The sequence below is a fragment of the Chiloscyllium punctatum genome, chromosome 35, assembly GCF_047496795.1.
Source record: "Chiloscyllium punctatum isolate Juve2018m chromosome 35, sChiPun1.3, whole genome shotgun sequence".
Taxonomy (NCBI): domain Eukaryota; kingdom Metazoa; phylum Chordata; class Chondrichthyes; order Orectolobiformes; family Hemiscylliidae; genus Chiloscyllium; species Chiloscyllium punctatum.
Window position 1 is genome coordinate 9,589,463 of NC_092773.1, and position 5,626 is coordinate 9,595,088.

Sequence of the window (5,626 nt, forward strand, 5' to 3'; positions counted from 1 at the left end):
GTGAGGTCCATATCCGACCCCCCCCCCCCCCCCCCACACAAACATCCTCAAGCTCCCGCCCAGGTTAGGGGGTGTGTCTACCATGCTCTCTTGTGAAATAAAAGAGAGAGATGTTTATGTCTGTCTCCCTTAGCTCCGCGCTGTGTGCAGGTTTTGTCTGTCTCTCTGTGTGTGTGTGAATGAAGCTGTCTTTGTGAGTAGTGTCGAGGGAGGAGGGAGTGTACCAGCCTGCCCAGCTCCCCTCTCCACAGCTGTGTGGTGTACATTTGTGTGTGTCTGTGTTGGTCCCTGTCTGGGTGAGGGTTTGTGTCTGTGTGTGTTTATGTGCACGGCTGTTTGTGTTAGTGTCAGTGTGGGTCTTTCTCATCCTCTCTCCCTGGTGATGTCTGGATGAGGGTTCTCTGTGAGTGTGTGTGCACGTCTATGTCTGTCTGTCTGGGTCTTCTTTACCCCCATCTGCCTGTCTCTCCCCCCCCCCCCCCCCCAGCCCCCTCTCTGGCAGTAAAACCATGTTTTTACAGGGCCAGAGCTCATTCTGCATCACCCCACCCAACTTCTGTCCTGATCAGAGCAGTTTCCCTGGATCCAGGGAGCAATTCCTTATGCTGCATCTCTTCATCTGAAAGGGCTTCAAGTGCTCCAAGTGCTCTCTCCAATTGATTCCCCGTTTGGCAACATTTTTTCAAAAGAGTTTGTGAACATCGAACACGATACAGATTCCAGCCCCATCCCCTTCCCTCAGCAACATGGAGCGAGGAACAAGCTTGACATACATACTTACTATCAACTCCATTTATTGTACTGGGGGGGCCAGGAGTCATATTGATACACAGCTCAAAAACAGACCCTTTGATCGAACTCGTCCATCCTGACCAGATATCCTAAACTAATCTAGGCCCATTTGCCAGCATTTGGCCCATATCCCTCCAAACCCTTCCTATTCATATACCCATCCAGATGCCTTGAAAATGTTGTAATTGTACCAGCCTCCACCACTTCCTCTGGCAGCTCATTCCTTACACCCACCACCCTCTGTGTGAAAACGTTGCCCCTTCGGTCTCTTTTATATCTTTCCCCTCTCACCCTCAACCTATACCCTCTAGTTCTGGACTCCCCCACCCCAGGGAAAAGACTTTGTCTATTTATCCTACCCAAGACCCTCATAATTTTATAAACCTCTGTAAACCTCAGCTCCGACACTCCAAGGAAAACAGCCCCAGCCTGTTCAACCTCTCCCTGTAGCTCAAATCCTCCAACCCTGGCAACATCCTTGTAAATCTTTTCTGAACCCTTTCAAGTTTCACAACATCCTTCTAATAAGAAGGAGATCAGAAGTGCACGCAATATTCCAACAGTGGCCTAACCAATGTCCTGTACAGCCACAACATGGCCTCCCAACTCCTATACTCAATGCTCTGACCAATAAAGGAAAGCATACCAAACACATTCTTCACTATCCTATCGACCTGCAACTCTACTTTGAAGGAACTATGAAGCTGCACTCCAAGGTATCTTTACTCAGCAACACTCTCAGAGGACCTTACCGTTAAGTGTATAAGTCCTGCTCTGATTTGTCTTTCCAAAATGCAGCACCTCACATTTATCTAAATTAAACTCTGTCTGCCACTCTTCAGCCCATTGGCCCATCTGATCGAGATTCTGCAATACTCTGAAGTAACCTTCTTCGCTGTCCACTACATCTCCATTTTTGGTGTCATCTGCAAACTTATTAACTCTTCCTCCTTTATTCACACCCAAATCATTTACATAAATGATAAAAAGGACTTTGGTAATTATCTCTTACACTCTGTGTCCAAAGACCCGGACAGCTGATCCATCAAGAAGTTTAAATCATACCACAGCACCAAGGGAACCTCCAGTCAGATCCAGCACGAAACAAGGCCATTCAGCCCTATTCATCTCCACCAAAATTACCAATGGGAAGCGCATGTCAGTCACAGTGACCATAAAACTATCTGACCACTGTTGGCCAGGTTCATACCTGCAATGGGGGGAGACTGGTTGTCTCATGAGAAAGGATTAAAGAGGTTAGAGTTTCACGAAAATAAGAGCTTGCCATAACAGAAACATATAAGACAGGTGGTGGTGATAGGTGAATGTGGGACGGTCTATCTCTACTGACTACTGGGATTAATTTGGGAGGTAAATGTCTGTAGGGGCTGTGAGCCAAGCAAGCAGCACCCAGGCCCTTGGTCCAATGGGTTTGTTCCTTGCCTACAGAACACAATAACACTGTACTTTCCAGCGCAGGCTGAACCTTGCATTGAAATCCAGTGAACAATCACTGTTCTGTTGAGGATACAACAAGCTCAGTGGAAAGATAAAACGGTCTTTATGCTCATGCAGACTACAATCCAGCAGTGGACTTGGAAAAACAGCTAATACTGTTACTTTCTTCGATTTGCAAAATAATTTAATCACGCCTGTTCTCCAACATCATGGAGTCAATCCTGTTCATTCACAGCATCTCTCACTGGAATTGCAACCATGATGACAGCAGTACAAGGTACAAATGATTAAAACAAATCTTACGTAACCACCATCAGCTTCAAAACATTGCCAAGGGTTCTTCAATGCCCACCTGATGAAGGGTGACAGTGATCAATGGGCCCATGTCTTCACCTGTCCCCTAAAGGCAGTGCCTCTGACAGTGGAGCACTCCTTAGGCAGCTCACTGGAGTGGCAGCCTGGACAGTGTGTATACCCCACAACACCCTGCCGCAGAGGATAGAGACTACCCGCTGAGCCACAACCAATGCAGGGTGTGAGCCGCCCGTTTGCTGTGTGTAGGAGCCGGGGGCGGCTGAGAAAACCATGTGCCAGGGATTAAGCTGAACTCGGGAGGAAGGGTGCACGAGGCAGAGAGTGCAAATACGGGCCTGAGGTGCAGACTGTCTGTACGTGGTCAATTCCATCTTGTGGTCGTTTTGTGTCACTGCAAGGAGATAATGAAACCAGGTATTCGTCAGCCCTTTTGAACCCATGTATGTCATCATTTTTGTACAAAGTTAAAAATCACACAACACCAGGTTATAGTCCAACAGATTTAATTGGAAGCGCACTAACTTTCGGAGCACCACTCCTTCATCAGATGGTGATGAATTAAACCTGTGCTTCCAATTAAACCTGTTGGACGATAACCTGGTGTTGTGTGATTTTTAACTTTGTACACCCCAGTCCAACACTGGCTCCTCCAAATCATCGTTTTTGTATGTATTTCTGTTCTCAATTCCTCGCCTCACATTTATCATGGAAAAAGCCTGTGTGTTTCTTAATGTGGCTTGCAGTCTGTTAAGAATGGTCGACTCTCTGTCTATGGGGAGGGAGAATGTAAAAAAAATCAGAGCCTGGATTTTGTGCTGAAGGTCACTTGCCCTTCACTCCTCCCTCGAACATCATGACACCAAGAAAGCTATTCTTGAATCCTATTCATTGACTACAGTTCAGCTTTCAACACTATTATCCCCTCGAGACTGATTACTAAACTTAGTGATCTTGGTCTAAGCCCAACTCTCTGCAACTTGATCCTCACTTTCCTGACCCACAGGCCACAATCACTCAACACCCCCCAGGGGTGCGTACTCAGCCCCCCTACTGTACTCACTGTATACCCATGACTGCATCACTAAATATCAAACTTATACCATTTACAAGTTCGCTGATGACACCACCATAGTCGGTTGAATCTCAGATGGCGATGAAACAGACTACAGACGGGAGGTGGAAGACCTGGAAAAATGGTGCACTGAGAACAACCTAACTCTCAATGCCGGCAAAACCAAGGAACTCATTATTGACTTTCAGCGGGATGTTACTCATGCACCCCCTACACATTAACAGCACAGAGGTGGAACGAGTGGAGAGTGTCAAGCTCCTGGGAGTGCTCATCCACAACAAGCTTTCTTGGACTCTTCATGTGGACGCACTGGTTACAAAGGCCCAACAATGTCTCTTCTTCCTCAGGCAGCTGAGGAAGTTTGGCATGATGGTGAATACCCTTGCCAACTAGAGCATTCCGTCTGGATGTATTACTATCTGGTATGGCAACTGTACCATTCAAGATCGGAGACTGTTACAGGAAGTGGTGAACTTGGCCCGGACAATCACAGAGGCCAACCTCCCAACTATGGAATCCATCTACCAGGCCTGATGTCAAGGAAAGGCCGCCAGCATTCTCAAAGGTCTATCCCACCTTGGCAATGTTTTTCTCCAACCTCTACCATCAGGGGGAAGGTACAGAATCCTGAACACATTCACCTGCCGGTTTCGAAACAGTTTCTGTGGTTAGAGTACTGACTGGGCTCACAAACTCTTAATATTCCAGTTGGGAGGTCATGTTGCAGCTGTACAGGACATTGGTTAGGCCACTGTTGGAATATTGCGTGCAATTCTGGACTCCTTCCTATCAGAAAGATCTTGTGAAACTTGAAAGGGTTCAGAAAAGATTTACAAGGATGTTGCCAGGGTTGGAGGATTTGAGCTACAGGGAGAGGCTGAACAGGCTGGGGCTGTTTTCCCTGGAGCGTCAGAGGCTGAAGGGGTGACCTTATAGAGGTTTATAAAATCATGAGGGGCATGGATAGGATAAATAGACAAAGTCTTTTCCCGAGGGTGGGTGAGTCCAGAACGAGAGGGCATAGGTTGAGGGTGAGAGGGGAAAGATATAAAAGAGACCTTCAGGGCAACGTTTTCACGCAGAGGGTGGTATGTGTATGGAATGAGCTGCCAGGGGAAGTGGTGGAGGCTGGTGCAATTGCAACATTTCAGAAGCATTTGGATGGGTATGTGAATAGGAAGGGTTTGGAGGGATATGGGCCGGGTGCTGGCAGGTGGGACTAGATTGGGTTGGGATATCTGGTTGGCGTGGATGGGTTGGACCAAAGGGTCTGTTTCCATGCTGTACATGTCTGTGACTCTGTGACTCTATTCACCTGTACCTGTGTTTTTGTCTTTGCCGCTGTTTACCTACTATTGACTTATCTATGCTATTTAACTCGGTGACCTGCCTGCATAGCTCACAGGACAAAGCTTTTCACTGTGCCTTGGTACACGTGACAATAAATTCAATTCAATTCAATTCAGTTTCAGGGAATAACTGTGAGGGAGCAATGGATGCAATCTCCTCAGGGAGAACAATCAAAGTGGGGATGGTGGGTACAGAGATGGGAAGGTGCAGTTCAGAACACAAACAGATCAGTTCTGATCTTAGTGAATAGCAGGGTGGACGCAAGGTGCTGAGTGGACTGTGGGGTCTACATCTGCTCCAAATTCAGAAGTTTGTACATTCAACTCTCTCTGGACAATCTCTCAACCTTCCATCGATCAAAGTGATCTCCTGCAGACTGACAACCCCTTGCAGCAGTTTACTGAGTTGTGTGTCACTAAGTCCTGAGCTCTCAAACTGCCTCTCCCGACCTCTTCCTGTCTGTCTCTCCCCTCCCCTCCCTCCATGCTTCAGAACGATGGCCCTGACATTGACCCCCCCTCCCCCCCGCCACCAGCAGGTATCTATGTCTCAGATCTCTCAATGTCGAGATGCTCTCACTCAATCTTTCTACTTTTGGCCGTTTGCTTGTGAGATGTTGGGGAAACTTTTTGCCCGCAC